Source organism: Canis lupus, chromosome X (assembly GCF_048164855.1).
Source record: "Canis lupus baileyi chromosome X, mCanLup2.hap1, whole genome shotgun sequence".
Lineage (NCBI taxonomy): Eukaryota > Metazoa > Chordata > Mammalia > Carnivora > Canidae > Canis > Canis lupus.
Window position 1 is genome coordinate 108,378,336 of NC_132876.1, and position 17,444 is coordinate 108,395,779.

Sequence of the window (17,444 nt, forward strand, 5' to 3'; positions counted from 1 at the left end):
TCTTTTTCCTCTTCTCTCTTTTTCTCCTTTTTCCAGAACAATTGTTTTTGGCCACTCTGCACTGAGCAAAATGATTAGAAGGAAAAATTCACCTCAAAAGAAAGAATCAGAAACAGCCGTCTCTCCCACAGAGTTACAAAATTTGGATTACAATTCAATGTCAGAAAGCCAATTCAGAAGCACAATTATAAAACTACTGGTGGCTCTAGAAAAAAGCATAAAGGATTCAAGAGACTTCATGACTGCAGAATTTAGATCTAATCAGGCCGAAATTAAAAAATCAATTAAATGAGATGCAATCCAAACTAGAGGTCCTAATGACGAGGGTTAACGAGGTAGAAGAACGAGTGAGTGACATAGAAGACAAGTTGATGGCAAGGAGGGAAACTGAGGAAAAAAGAGAAAAACAATGAAAAGATCATGAGGATCAAGAGAAATAAATGACAGCTTCAGAAAGAAAAATCTATGTTTAATTGGGGTTCCCAAGGGCGCCAAAAGGGACAGAGGTCCAGAATATGTATTTGAACAAATCATAGATGAAAACTTTCCTAACTTGAGAAGGAAAAAAGGTATTCAGATCCAGGAAATAGAGAGATTCCTCCCCTAAAATCAATAAAAACCGCTCAACACCTCCACATTTAATAGTGAAACTTTCAAACTCCAAAGATAAAAGAAGATCTTTAAAGCAGCAAGGGACAAGAAATCTCTAACTTTTATGGGGAGAAATATTAGATTAACAGCAGACCTCTCCACAGAGACCTGACAGGCCAGAAAGGACTGGCAGGATATATTCAGGGTCCTAAATGAGAAGAACCTGCAGCCAAGAATACTTTATCCAGCAAGGCTCTCATTCAGAATAGAAGGAGAGCCAAAGAGCTTCCAAGATAGGCAGAAACTGAAAGAATATGTGACCACCAAGCCAACTCTGCAAGAAATACTAAGGGGGGACTCTGTAAAAGAAAGGGGAAGTCCAAGAGAACAATGCACAAAAACAGGGACTGAATAGGTATCAGGATGACACTAAATTCATATCTTTCAATAGTAACTCTGAATGTGAATGAGCTTAATGACCCCATCAAAAGGCTCAGGGTTTCAGACTGGATAAAAAAGCAAGAACCATCTATTTGGTGTCCACAAAAGACTCATTTTAGACATAAGGACACCTACAGCCTGAAAATAAAAGGTTGAAGAACCATGTACCATTCAAATGGTCCTCAAAAGAAAGCAGGGGTAGCCATCCATATCAGATAAATTAAAGTTTATCCCAAAGACTAGTAAGAGATGAAGAGGGACACTATATCATACTTAAAGGATGTATCCAACAAGAGGACCTAACAACAATCATCAATATTTAGGCCCGGAATGTGGGAGCTGCCAAGTATATCAATCAATTAATAACCAAAGTTAAGACACACTTAGATAATAATACACTTATACTTGGTGACTTGACTATAAAATCAAGCTTTCCACAATCAACAGATCTTCTAACCACAACATCTCCAAAGAAACAAGAGGTTTAAATGATACACTGGACCAGATGGATTTCACGGATATTTACAGAACTTTACATCCAAACGCAACTGAATACACATTCTTCTCAAGTGCACATGGAACTTTCTCCAGAATAGACCACATACTGGGTCACAAATCAGGTCTTAACCAATACCAAAAGATTGGGATCATCCCCTGCATATTTTCAGACCATAATACTTTGAAATTAGAAATAAATCACAAGAAGAAGTTTGGAAGAATTTCAAACATGTGGAGGTTAAGGACCATCCTGCTAAATGATGAAAGGGTCAACCAGGAAATTAGAGAAGAATTAAAAACATTCATGGAAACTAATGAGAATGAAGATACAACCGTTCAAAATCTTTGGGATACAGCAAAAGCAGTCCTGATGGGGAAATACATTCACAATACAAGCATCCATTCAAAAACTGGAAAGAACTCAAATACAAAAGCTAACCTTGCACCTAAAGGAGCTGGAGAAAAAAACAGCAAATAAATCCTACACCCAGCAGAAGAAGAGAGTTAATAAAGATTTGAGCAGAACTCAATGAAATAGAGACCAGAAGAACTGTGGAACAGATTAACAAAACCAGGAGTTGGTTCTTTGAAAGAATTAATAAGACAGATAAACCATTAGCTAGTCTTATTAAAAAGAAGAGAGAAAACACTCAAATTAATAAAATCATGAATGAGAAAGGAGAGATCACCACCAATACCAAGGAAATACAAATGATATTAAAAACTTATTATGAGCAGCTTTACGCCAATAAATTAGGCAACCTAGATAAATGGACGCATTTCTGGAAAACCACAAACTACCAAAACTGGAACAGGAAGAAATAGAAAACCTGAACAGGCCAATAACCAGGGAGGAAATTGAAGCAGTCATCAAAAACCTCCCAAGACACAAAAGTCCAGGGCCAGATGGCTTTCCAGGGGAATTCTATCAAATGTTTAAAGAAGGAATCATACCTATTCTACTAAAGCTGTCTGGAAAGATAGAAAGAGATAGAACACTTCCAAACTCGTTCTATGACGCCAGTATCACCTTAATTTCAAAACCAGACAAAGACCCCACCAAAAAGGAGAATTATAGACCAATATCCCTGATGAACATGGATGCAAAAATTCTCAACAAGATACTAGCCAATAGGATCCAACAATACATTAAGAAGATTATTCACCATGACCAAGTGGGATTTATCCCCGGGATGCACGGCTGGTTCAACACTCATAAAACAATCAATGTGATTCATCATATCAGCAAGAGAAGAAACAAGAACCATATGATCCTCTCAATAGATGCAGAGAAAGCATTTGACAAAATACAGCATCATTCTTGATCAAAACTCTTGAGAGTGTAGGGATAGAGGGAACATTCCTCAGCATCTTAAAAGCCATCTACGAAAAGCCCACAGCAAATATCATTCTCAATGGGGAAACACTGGGAGCCTTTCCCCTAAGATCAGGAACAAGACAGGGATGTCCACTCTCACCACTGCTATTCAGCATAATACTAGAAGTCCTAGCCTCAGCAATCAGACAACAAAAAGAAATAAAAGGCATTCAAATTGGCAAAGAAGAAGTCAAACTCTCCCTCTTCACAGATGACATGATCCTGTACATAGAAAACCCAAAAGACTCCACCCCAAGACTGCTAGAACTCATACAGCAATTCAGCAGTGTGGCAGGATACAAAATCAATGCCCAGAAGTCAGTGTCATTTCTATACACTAACAATGAGACTGAAGAAAGAGAAATTAAGGAGTCAATCCCATTTACAATTGCACCCAAAAGCATAAGATACCTAGGAATAAACCTAACCAAAGAGGTAAAGGATCTATACCCTAAAAACTACAGAATACTTCTGAAAGAAATTGAGGAAGACACAAAGAGATGGAAAAATATTCCATGCTCATGGATTGAATGAATTAATATTGTGAAAATGTCAATGCTACCCAGGGCAATTTACACATTTAATGCAATCCCTATCAAAATACATGGACTTTCTTCAGAGAGTTGGAACAAGTCATCTTAAGATTTGTGTGGAATCAGAAAAGACCCCGAATAGCCAGGGGAATATTAAAACAGAAAACCATAGCTGGGGGCATCACATTGCCAGATTTCAGGTTGTACTACAAAGCTGTGGTCATCAAGACAGTGTGGTACTGGCACAAAAACAGACGCATAGATCAATGGAACAGAATAGAGAATCCAGAAGTGGACCTTGAACTTTATGGTCAACTAATATTCAACAAAACAGGAAAGACTATCCACTGGAAAAAGGACAGTCTCTTCAATAAATGGTGCTGGGAAAATTGGACATCCACATGCAGAAGAATGAAACTAGACCACTCTCTTACACCATACACAAAGATAAACTCAAAATGGATGAAAGATCTAAATGTGAGACGAGATTCCATCAAAATCCTAGAGGAGAACACAGGCAACACCCTTTTTGAACTTGGCCACAGTAACTTCTTGCAAGATTCATCCATGAAAGCAAGAGAAACAAAAGCAAAAATGAACTATTGGGACTTCATCAAGACAAGAAGCTTTTGCACAGCAAAAGAAACAGTCAACAAAACTCAAAGACAACCTACAGAGTGGGAGAAGATATTTGCAAATGACCTATCAGATAAAGCGCTAGTATCTAGGATCTATAAAGAACTTCTTCAACTCAACAGCAAAGAAACAAACAATCCAATCATGAAATGGGCAAAAGACATGAACAGAAATCTCACAGAGGAAGACATAGACATGGCCAACAAGCACATGAGAAAATGCTCTGCATCCCTGGCCATCAGGGAAATAAAAAAACCACAATGAGATACCACCTCACACCAGTGAGAATGGGGAAAATTAACAAGGCAGGAAACAACAAATGTTGGAGAGGGATGTGGAGAAAGGGGAACCCTCTTGCATTGTTGGTGGGAATGTGAACTGGTGCAGCCACTCTGGAAAACTGTGTGGAGGTTCCTCAGAGAGTTAAAAATAGATCTGCCCTGACCCAGCAATTGCACTGCTGGTGATTTATGCCAAAGATACAGATTCAGTGAAACGCCGGGACACCTGCACCCCGATGTTTATAGCAGCAATGTCCACAATAGCCAAACTGTGGAAGGAGCCTCGTTGTCCATCGAAAGATGAATGGATAAAGAAGATGTGGTCTATGTATGCAATGGAATATTCCTCAGCCATTAGAAACGACAAATACCCACCATTGGCTTCGACGTGGATGGAACTGGAGGGTATTATGCTGAGTGAAGTAAGTCAATCGGAGAAGGGCAAACATTATATGGTCTCATTCATTTGGGATATATAAAAATTAGCGAAAGGGAATAAAGGGGAATGAGTGGGAAATATCAGAGAGGGAGACAGAACATGAGAAACTCCTAACTCTGGGAAATGGTCAAGGGGTGGTGGAAAGGGAGGTGGGCGGGGGTCTGGGTGACTGGGTGACGGACACTGAGGGAGCACTTGATGGGATGAGCACTGGGTGTTATGCTGTATGTTGACAAATTGAACTCTATTAAAAAATAAAATGAAAAAATAGATACAATTATAAATGAGATTGTTTTCTTTATTTCTCTTTCTGATAGTTCATTATTAGTATACAGAAACACAATGGATTTTTGTATATTGATTTTCGTATCCTGTGACTTTACTAGTGGTAAGCTCCTTGATACAGGTCTTGATGATGATGTTTTGAATCTGAAACCAAAACAAAAGTAAAAATAAATAAGCAGGACTATATTATACTAAGAAGTTTCTGCAAGCAAAGAAAACCATTGACAAAATGAAAAAGCAACATACTAAATGCGATAAAGTATTTGCAAATCATAAATCTGATAAGGGGCTAATATCCAATATATGTAAAGAATTCATACAATTCAATAGCAGAAGAACAAATAACCTGACTAAAAACGGGCAGAAGATCTGGATAGACATTTTTCCAAAGAAGACATACCCATGAACAACAGACCTGTGAAAAGATATTCAACATCGTTCATCAGGGAAATGCAAATCAAAACTGCATTGAGGTATCACTTTACACCTGTGAGAATCACTATTATCAAAAGCAGAAAATAAGTGTTGGTGAGGATGTAGAGAAAAAGGAATGTATGTGCAATGATGGTGGCAATGTAAATCAATGTAATCACTATGGAAAACAATATGGAGGTTCCTCAGAAAAATAGATCCACCAGTTCCACTTTTGGGTATTCATCTAAAGAAAACAAAAACACTTATTCAAAAAGATCCATTCACCTCCATGTCCATTGCAGCATTATTTATAATAGCCAAGATAGGGAAATAAACTACATGTCCCTTGATACATGTATGTGTATGTGTATGATAGTCCATTTTATATATATATATGAATCTTATTCAACCATAGAAAAGAATGAAATCTTGCCATTTGCAACAATATGGATCAACTTCAAGGGCATTATGCTAAGTGAAATAAGTCAGTGAAAGACAAATACTGTCTGATCTTTCATAAATGTGGAACATTAAAAAAAAAAACTTAAAGATACAGAGACCAGATTTGTGGTTGCAAAAGCAGGAGGTGAAGGTGGGTGAGAGAAATGAGTGAAAGGACTTAAAAGGTAAAATGAAAAAGAGAAAACAAAAACAGGAAAATGCTGTAGATGCCTGTTAAATATTAGTTCAATTTCATTGTCTTTATATGTTTTATGATAAATGCTAAAGAAAGATGATCTCATCTATTTTGTGTGTCAGTGAGTGTAACAAGATATATGCAGATAATTTATAAACTTCTAATTTTGATGAGGCCTTGAGAAAGGAAAAAATTAAAACATCCTTAACTCTGACATGGATCATATCTTTCCATTCTTGATTACAAAATAATGACATACACCCATCTGTCACACAAAAAATTAAATACTAATAAACAATTTTAAATACTTTACTGGAAAAAAAAAGATTTAAACCTTGGACAACAATGGATGTTTTCTGATGAAACCAGGTTTACTCCATGAGAGGATATGCACCAAATATCACAGAAGCCAGATACATGAAGCAAAATCTGTCAGAAATACAAGTTCTTTATTTAAAAAAAAACACAATAATGATGGAAGGCTTTAGTATTCTTTCAGAATTTTGACAAATCAGGTTGATGAAAAGTAAAGATACAGCATTTGAATAATATAAGGAATTTAAGTCAACATTCATTTATCATGTGATAGAACGTTTACAAAAATCAATTATTTAGTGGTCACTAAGAAATCTTTAATAAATTCCTCAAAGTAGGTTTTGAAGATCATATTCTTTGATTATAACCAAATAAAAATTCAATAAAATCATGAAATGATAAAGACTACTTAGAAATTGAGAAACCTTCTAAAAGACTCCCAGGTCAAAGAGGAAATTACAAATTATCTAGCAAAATAATAAAGTTTACACTTTATATGGGACCTGTATTCAGGCAATTTATAGTCATAAATATTCTATTTTTTAAAAAAATATTGAAAATAAGTGAACTACATGATTCAAACTAAAAAAAAATCAACAATGTAAACCAAGAGAAAGTAGGAAGAGGGATTTCATACAGATGAAAGGTAAAAATAAATGAAACCATGACAACAAAAACAGTTGAAAGGATAATAAGGTTTTATTGAAAATTAAATAAACCAACATCTGGCAAAACCAATTCAGAAAAAGATAAAAGTGATGTTATTGAAAAATGGAATGGATATTAGAGCCATAAAAATGGAAAAGACCAAGGAAATTATAAGAGGTGATACGGAAGTCCATGGCAACAAAATTGAAAATCTAAAGGAAATGAATGACTTCCTAGTAAATTTTGGACTACCACTAAACCCTACCATAATGCCAGAAATAGAGTCCAAACATTTCTATCCCATAGAATGCAAGGTTGCATCACTGCAAGATTAATGAAAACTAGTTTTTTAAATAAAGTTTTTATTTTTAATCCCAGTATAGTTAGCATACAGTGTTATATTCTTTTTAGGTGTATAATATAGTAATTCAGTACTTCCATACAACACCTGGTGCTCATCACAAGTGCATTCCTTTATCTCCATCCCCTATTTCACCTACCACCCACCAACCTCCCCTCTAGTAACCATCAGTTTGTTCTCTATAGCTAAGAGTCTATTCCTTGGTTTGTTTCTCTCTGTCTTTTCTTCCTTTGCTTGTTTGTTTTGTTTCTTAAATTCCACATATAATGAAAATAAGCTTTTAAAAACATCTTCCAAGGACTTGGCAGCAAGCTTGTGCATCCAAGACCTGAAGGTGGTACTGCCCCAGCGGGGTTCCTAGGCAGACATCTGTGCTACTGTTTTTTTTTGGTTTGGTTTGGTTTGGTTTTGTGTGTGTGTGTGTGTGTGTGTGTGTGTGTGTGTGCTACTGTTTGATCTAGTCTAGGAAAGAGGGAGGGAAACCTGAGCGGCAAGATACTTTGGACCAACCGCAAGGCAGGGATAAGCATAAAGCTAGGCAGAGGTGAAGGGAAAGGGAGATGAGCCAGTCTCTGTACAGGGATTGGTCATTAGAACAGACTAATGTTGACATGGTGGCTGTCTCCATCCACTGGATTGCCTCACACTGCTCCTTTTGTTGAGTTTTTGGAAAGTAAAAAATGTTCCCCTTAAACTGAACAAGTGAACTAGTCACTTCCAAATCCCCTTTCACCCCACATCCCCACCCCAGCTTTGACTTGTTCACATTTGATAATAGGGACTAGGCAGAGAACTGGTACTGAGCAACAACTGGATTATATCCAGTGGCAGAACACCTTATTAAAAAATAAATAGGGGCAGCCCCAGTGGCTCAGCGGTTTAGCGCCGCCTTCGGCCCGGGGTGTGATCCTGGAGACCCGGGATCCAGTCTCACATCGGGTTCCCTGCATGGAGCCTGCTTTTCCCTCTGCCTCTCTCTCTCTCTCCCTCTCTGTCTCTGTGTGTGTGTGTGTGTGTGTGTCATGAATAAATAAATAAAATCTTTAAAAATAAATAAATAAATAAATAAATAAATAAATAAATAAATAAATAAAATAAAATAAATGAGCATTAACTTATAAATAGTGGTTATCTCTGGGTGGGAAGATGACCAGAAGTTTTCAAATACTATGTGAAATCTGATTTTCATAATAAATTTCACTGCTTTAATTAGGAAAAACAATCCAGCCTTGTTGACACCCTTCTATGGAAACATATGTGAACTAAACCCCCCTCAATTTAGTGGTTAGATTTCAAATATTTGATAATGTAGGGCAAGAACAATAATTTGTTTATTAGTGGTTTGTTCCCTTGATACTAAATAGTCTCTCCCTTTCAACTGACGTAGGGAAGGAACAAGATTGTCTTTGCTAGCTTTGCCAATGTAAGATACTAACAGTGATGATGCCACTAAGGTATTATGCTTTACTTTCTCTCTAATAGTAAATGGATAGATAGAGACATCTATATTTTAACTTCCAGTCATAATGGTTGGCTGATGGTGATGGTGCTAATGCAGTAAAGCAATCCCACAAATGGAAATATTGTGCACTATTCAAAGAAGCTTTCTGAATATTTTTAGAAGCAAAGATGCAATTCATGTCCCCATTATATTGTTTATTTCTAATATCTCTCATGCATTTGCTACTTGAAAAAATAACACACACTAAAAAGTCTCTGCACCTTAAATCTGGAATGTGAGAAAATAAATGGCTTTGGAACTAAGCAGTTAACTTTCAAGATAAAATCTTCCCTGAATTTCTATCTGCATTTTACCTTTCATTGCCTAGATACCCATCTTGACTGGAGACGAGTGATGGAAGTGTCTTTCCATCAACTATCATATAAGAAACACTTTTGTTCTCAAGACACAATGTTATTTCTTCAACAGGTCCCAATAACCTAATGACTTTCACCACAAGCAACCATCAGTTTTTATTAAGCACTGCAATGTTGTTATTATTTATTTATAATTTATTAAATATTGTTTTATATTTTGTATGGCATTAAGGCTTTTTTATACTCAAGCTATCTTTTAGACATGTAGTATTGGTCCTTCCATCATGTTTCTTTTTTTTTTTTTAATTTAATTTTTATTTTTTTATTTTTTATTGGTGTTCAATTTACTAACATACAGAATAACCCCCAGTGCCCGTCACCCATTCACTCCCACCCCCCGCCCTCCTCCCCTTCCAACACCCCTAGTTCGTTTCCCAGAGTTAGCAGTCTTTACGTTCTGTCTCCCTTTCTGATATTTCCCACACATTTCTTCCCCCTTCCCTTATATTCCCTTTCACTATTATTTATATTCCCCAAATGAATGAGAACATATAATGTTTGTCCTTCTCCGACTGGCTTACTTCACTCAGCATAATACCCTCCAGTTCCGACATCTTGTAAAAACACATGACAAGGCTGTACCAAAATAGTTTGCATCTTTACATAACATACTACTCCAAAACCTGTTGTATGACAAGGAATCTGCCACTTGCTGAATGACAAAAGTGTCTCACTTTTCTTCTGGTATTCTATAATTTCTTTTTGAGCACACAGGTGAAGAGTGGACAAAACATTGTATGACTGTGATCCTGAATGATGTATAACTCTCATTATATTTGTTGGATTCTTGAAGACAATTATAATTTTATACTTGCTTTTCTATCTTATAAATAGTTTTTTAATTAAATGGGTAATGTTAGTTTTGTATAAACCCTAGGAATCCCTTGACAAGCAAGTAAAGCAGAAGCACAGTCGAATTCATCCTTGATCTACCAAGCTGTTAAACTTAAAAGAGAATTCTGATTTCTGAACTACCGGTTGTCTGATGTACAAGATACAGAGATCAGAGATTGAATATTCAATAATACCACTAGATTTATTAATAGCAAAACATAATTCAGAAAATTTTTCTTTCAGTCATATGTTTCTAGATGAAATTTGTACCTGAAACATTTTTTTAATATCCAAATTCAGGAAGCTAAAAAATCCTTTCTTTTTAACTCATAGAATGGATTTTAACTCTATAGGGATGAGGTAAATAAGTTATTTGTTTAAAAGTTTTAGGTCCTGAACACTTAAAATTATAAGGGATTGCCTTCTTAAAGTGTATTTCTTTAAAATCTGTTATTTTAAAGTTTGATGGTGAGAACGAAATAGGTTTGGGTACCTTATTTCTAATATTTTATTTCTCTATATTATTTATGAACTTTATTATATTAAAATCAAAAGTTATTTATTGAATTAACTTTTAGTTTATTTTTTAGTTTTTTCTTCTTGTGATAATTTGAGATGGTAAAACTGACATTCGGTTTTAAATTCTCTTCCAAAGATGTGATGAATCATTTCGTTCAACCCACAGAATCATAATAAATAAGAAATAGTTGTTGTTTCCATCCACTAAGTTTTGGGGTGGTTTATCATCTATCAATAAATAACAGAGACATACACTCATATCTAGTCCAGGGTGTTATCAACAAAACAAAACAAAACCAACTCAGACATGTTACATTGGCTTTGAGACTTGGTAGAAGACAGAGAATAGAAAGAAGTAAGGAATTTGCTATTGGATGCTGGAAAATGGGAGTTTGTTTATGCATTGACAGGATATTTGGCAAGATTCTTGCCTACAGTAACTTGGAAGATAAAATGAAACCCAACAAACTTGTGTGGCTAAAATTCCAGAAAGAATGTTGAAGATGCCAGTTGACTCTTTAAGCTCTCTATAGTGTATTTCAAGAAAAGATGAGCTAAAGAAGAAACTGTTAAAGTTTTTAATAATAATATAAAGGTAATATAGAAGCCCAAGACAGTCCCCTCAACTAGTGGATGAGCTGCTATAAAGTGAGAAGACAGTTCAAAATGGACCCAGGGAAAACATTAAATTCAGGATGCTACCAGTAAACTATAGCTTTAAGGTCAAGATCAAATCAAAAGTGAAGGTTAAGCATTTAATGAAGTGCCTCAAAAATATTTTTGCAGCTAGACAAAGGGACTTTTAAATACCATAAGGGCATTGTCCTCTAACACTTTGGCCACAGCCCAATGTAAAGAAAGCCTATTAAGTAAAAATTGTAGCTTTTGTTTAATGGAATAGATTATAATTTGATAAGTATAAAAACTACAGGTTTCCTAGAGTAGGGGATCCTGACATTATGTGGCTGGGTGGATTTCAGAATTACTATGGGCCAGTGACTGCTGTACCTTTCATCTCCTACTCTTTGGATGGATGTGTTTATTGTGATTTTTATATCTTTGTCTTACTTTTGTGTGTGAGTGTATGAGGAACAGATAAATTTTAATTTTCAGTTTTATTATTTGATAGGAACTATACTTAAGCAGCTTCATGTGCACACACACACACACACACACACACACACTTCACCTGAGGATCCACATTTAAACTTTTTTAGATGGCAAGATGCTGGACTTTGAGCTAATACTATGATGGTATGATATTTTTGAGGATAATGTTCATTGTATTTTGCATGAGGGAGGGATATGAATTATTATGGTAAAGAGTGAATTAAGGTCTCTAAATACGTTCATGAAAATTTCTCCTCTCCCTATACTTGCATGCTTTCCCTGTCATAAAGAGCAAAGATCCAGCTTCCTTTTTTAAAAATCTAGGTTGATCTGTGACTTTCTTTGACCAATATAACATAGCAAAAGTGCACTGTGCAGGGGGAAGCTTATACTTTTGTTTCATCAGAACCTAGTTGCCATGGTAGAGACAGAAGACATGTGGCAAGGCTATACAGGATGAGCTGCCATGTGGAGAGAGATATCACATGTAGTAAAACTGAAGTATACCAGGTGACAATCTGCATCAAAGCCCAGACATAAGAGAGAAGGCTTCATGGGCATTGTAGATCAGATCAGGTACCAGCTGAAGGCAGTCACATGACCGAGCCCAGATAACACTACATAGAGCAAAAGAATTGGCCAATAAACACACAGAACCATCATAAATAATAGATTGTTGTTATTTTAAGTCACTAAGTTTTGGGGTGATTTGTTACAAAGCCAAAGATAACTGAGGAGATTGGAAATGCAAATGTCTTTATGTGGTAGAAAAAAAATGTTATCTATAAAAAGATGCATTATAAATTGCCCTACTATTTATGGAATTAATTTGGTTAAAATATGCTCCTTTAAGAGGAGATATATATTCCTTTTGGCAAAATGAATTTGTGCACTTAAAAAACCTTTGGAGGATGTGAAACAGTAGTTGAGAAAATGAGCCAAGAATATAATGTATTCTTAATTTTAAAAACTCTAAATTCTAGCTAAAACTCCTTGTAATATATAAAATATCGTTGTCCACTGTTCCAGGCCCAATTTTAAATTTTTATAACTATTATACCATTTGGGGAAATAATCAGCTAATATTTTGTCAAGTACCACACTAACAATGAACTAACATACCGAGAAAATCTTACTTTTTTGCAAGGCAAACTGAATTAATTTGTCTTAATGTTTAATGTACTCTTAATGTTAATTTGTCTACCTATCAACAGTATACATTACTTAATATCAGGCGACTATTTTTCTTCATTTTATCCTCTGCTTTTCTTCTTAGCATTATTCTAGAAGCATGATGTAGCTGATAAAATTACTCATCCAACAGTCACTTACCAAGAACCTGCTATGTGTCAGGCAATGTGAGATGCAAAGACTAAGTACAGTCTCTTCCCTCAAAGGCCTACAACTTGGAGAAACTATGGAAGCAAAAATCTGCTTCCGCTGAGGTAAGGCAAAAAACTATCTTGGGCCCAAAATCCTACACCAGTACCAACCAGTATTTGGCTACTAGTGAGGAAGGCCCAGGAAAATCCACCCAAGATCAACCAGTATCAGTGAAAAATTTCCTTAATGAGACCATCAGTAGACTGGACATATTTGAATATGGACTCCATGAACTTGAGGATAGGTTAATATAAGTGTTGTTTACCAAGGAAACTCATTAAAGACTCAATACCCAAGGCTCTTATTAGAGGACTGTCACATAGGCACCCTATGCTCAGTGCATAACAAAATATCAAACTCCTAGAAGGAAAGCAGGTAGTCAGCATAAACCATATCATTTGCACAAACAATTTAAGCATAGTTAGGCACTCATACCAGGTAGGGTGGTAGAACTCTCCCCAAATCCAAGTTCCCTGATGCCAGTCAAGAGCCAACCTTGTAAGCAGGACTTTTAAAGTAAAATGGTCACAGGCTTGCTATAGTAATTAATTTAAATTTGTTTGACTCCAACTCATTCAAGATCTGGGAGAAAGGAGAAACTGTTTCCACAGGAGAAACTATTATTCACCACTTCTGAGTAATTTTTTCTTTTTCTAAAATTTTTAAATTTAGGTTCAATTTAGTTAACATATAGTGTATTATTAGTTTCAAGGATAGAATTTAGTCATTCATCAGTTGCATATAATACCCAGTACCCATTATATCAAGTGCCCCCCTTAATGCCCATTACCCAATTACCCTACCCTCAACCTCCCCTTCAGCAACCCTCAGCCTGTTTCCTATAGTTAAGAATATCTTATGGTTTGCCTCCCTCTCTGTTTTTATCTTATTTTATTTTCCTTCCTTTCCGTTATGTTCATTTGCTTTGTTTCTTAAATTTCACGAGTGAAATCATATGCTATTTGTCTTTCTATGACTGACTTGTTTTGCTAAGCATAATACCCCCTAGTTCCATCCACATCATTGCAAATAGCAAGATTTTATTCTTCTTGATGGCTGACTAATATTCCATTGTATATATATATATATATTTATACGACAACTTTTTTATCCATTCGTCAATGGACATCTGGGCTCTTTCCATAATTTCTTTACAAATTATGTTTGTTGTTGATCTTGCAAGGGTATATCTCCATAGTGAGCTTCAATGTATATAAAAACAGACATGGATTATGTCAGGAGCAGGATCAACAGGAGGTATTCCTAGCAGTATGAAATTAAATATTGCTAGCAAGGAAGTAAAGTTTTATTTTTGAATGTGCATTAGCAAATATTAACTTTTAGTAACAATGTTAATAAGCATTAGGTAGGTGAAAATGAGATATCAATCACCTAATAAAGTGAGTAGTAGTCAGAGCCTTTTTAAACAGAAAGAGTGGCAAGATAAGGTGAAAGCATTGAGGAGAAGAGCTCCTTATGGCATTCTGCAAAATGTCATCCTGGGATGCAAATTGACCTGTATTCCTTTAGGTGGAAAGAAATTCAGAGAAGTGGCTATTTTGAATCATAAAGTTGTAGAATCCTAAAAGAGCATCAACTGCCTCCAGAGATAACTCTTGCTTAAGGAAAAGCCTATTGTTGGAAGCACCATCATTTTCAATACTGCCCATTAACATTATAAGATTTGCTCAATGTCTTACTTCCACATATCTTTAAATGAAGAAAAATAGGAGCTTTGACAGTAGTGGACCACTGAAAAGTGCATAGGTCTTAGCAGGAGACCAACCTAGATTTAGGCTACCAAATAACCACTATGTGATTCTGGACAAGTTTCTTAATTTCACTGAGCCTCAGTTTCTTCCTCTATAAAATAAACATAATATCAATAAATTCAGAAGATTGTTAAAATAATTACCATAGATATAATGTTCCTAATAAAGTGCCTATTATAGTAGGTGCTGCGCAAAAGATAGAAAGCATTATCCTTTACAGCTTTATAGTTAAAATGTTGCACCATGGTTCTTCATGTTAGACTCTCCCGGAGCCATTCTTTAGAGGTCAGTAAAGCAGAGAGAAGCCCCTGCAATATAGCTAAAAAGAAAAACTCTCCTAATTTGTTATCCAGGGTATCTGCACTTATAAAACTACTTTAGGAATGGAAAGGGATTATTTTTTAAAAGAGAGTTGGTTCAGTACAGTTTTTTCTTAATCATAAAATCCAGAAAACCCCGGATTTTTTTTTCTTGTTTAATATGGAAACTTGAAGTAAGAGATCTTTCAAGAAAATTCTAATAAACTAGTAAAGGTAGAAAACACCAATCCCATTGCTCATTTACATTCCCCAGTTTCTGACTGAATCCCTCACCAGGAGTCACATAAATCTCCTGCAATGGGGGCTTCCCGTAGAGCACACTGTGTGACAAAATTAGAGGGGATGATTGCACATCAACATTAAAACAACACGAAGTATAGATCTCCAACTCAACCAGGAAAAGGGGATATTTGAGAAGGTGATTTTTTTGAAGCACAGAGCCTCAGTTTGTAGATATTAAAATGATTTCACAGCAGCTGTTAAAAATCTAGTTCCAATTTGGGTGTTATATGTGAGTGATGAATCACTAGATTCTACTCCTGAAACTAATACTACACTATATGTTAACTAATTTGAATTTAAATAAAATCTTCGAGGGAAAAAAATCTAGTTCCAATATGGTGGGATAGGTGAATTACAAAATTAAAGAGATTTGAAAATGAGTAAACATATATATTGCTCCCATCCCCCACAGCCCAGAATGAGGAAAGAGAAACATCATCATGTGAAAAATAATTCTGATACCTAATATAAATAATAATGCAAATGAGCGCTATAAAAATGGGATGTATTCCATATCAAGCACAGCAAAAAGACACATACTCACATCTCACATTGCATATCCATTTGATATCCTTCTTTTTTTGCCCAGAATGCTCCTCAGTTCTTTTGCATGCCCTATACCTGTGAGACATAGGGAAAGAGATAAAAGGTGCAGTGAAAGCTGTTGTAATTTTAATTTGCTCACATTATAGTAATTTTTCCCAGCAAATTTTAGATAAAAGAAACCATTTTTTGTATATGGAAATGTCATAGGATAAGTATGCAGTCATGCAACCATCACATAGGTGTTTTATCCAAAAGTAATGTCTGGAAATACCAGTTATCCTCTGGGCTAACAATAACATTCTTTTATTTCCCTCCATAAATAAGTCAATAGCCTTCCTATGCCCCATGAGGGGCTTCTTTAATTATCTGCTGTTGCTTTCTGAAAGGAAATCTTTATGCTTGGTTCTAAGAATTGTATATGTATTTGTTTTTTTTATTTTTATTTAATTTTTATTTGACTATAATTGATGCAATATTATGTTTCAAGTGTACAACATACTGATTCAACACCTCTATAGGTTATGCTATGCTAACAGTAAGTGTACTACCATCTGTCACTCTACAACACCATTATGACATCATTGACTATACTCCCTATGCTGTGCCTTTTATTTATTTTCATCTTGGCCTTTAAATTGGTGTTCCTGCCTTGTAACAACAACGTTGATAAGCAGTGTGTTACTAATACAAAAGTCAGTAAATCTCTTTAAAATGAAGAATACAATGAAAAGTTCAACGTTTATTGATTTCTATTTATAATTTCAATAGAAATGTTCTCTGTGGTGACCGATATAGTTTACCATAAGAATGATGGAGAAAATTGAAAGCTGTTTACCAAACTTCTGAACACATAGCTAGAACTAACTTAAACCAGGTTCCTGTGAAGCCAGGTGACTGAATTTTAGCCAATAGAATATAAACAGAATTGATTTACATAACCTCCTGCATCATCCATAATACACCCCAAAGTACTATCCTTCATGTTCTTTCTTCATTTATTGGATTGATGCAAATAAACATGGGAAACTTGAAAGCCATTTATACTGACTGCTGTCCAGGGGTTCCATTTTGGACTGTTCTGTGAGCAAGAGATGATTTCCATATTGAAGTTTGAGGGTTTACTTGCTATAGCAGCTAGATTTATCCCAACTAATGCAGATGGCAGACGTGGACCTGTACTTTCTCAGTTCTAGTCCATCATATTACTCATGTATTCTATGTCATTGATTCTCAACCATGCAAGTTTTCACTGCTAGGTGATATGTAGCAATGTCTAGAGATATTTTTGGTTGTCACAACTGGGAGGTATTACTGGCATCTATTGGGTAGAGGCCAGGGATATC

General features: G+C 35.5%; 1 long non-coding RNA gene across 2 annotated transcripts in view; it reads left to right on the forward strand.

The window, feature by feature from the left end:
• LOC140628649 (uncharacterized) overlaps window positions 1-13,237 on the forward strand; it is a 207,710-nt gene extending 194,473 nt beyond the window's left edge. For both annotated transcript variants that reach the window (XR_012026675.1, XR_012026676.1), the window contains exon 4: window positions 13,075-13,237. This is a non-coding gene — a long non-coding RNA (uncharacterized lncRNA). The remainder of the gene's footprint in view (window positions 1-13,074) is intronic.
• The last annotated feature ends 4,207 nt before the right edge of the window (window positions 13,238-17,444 follow it).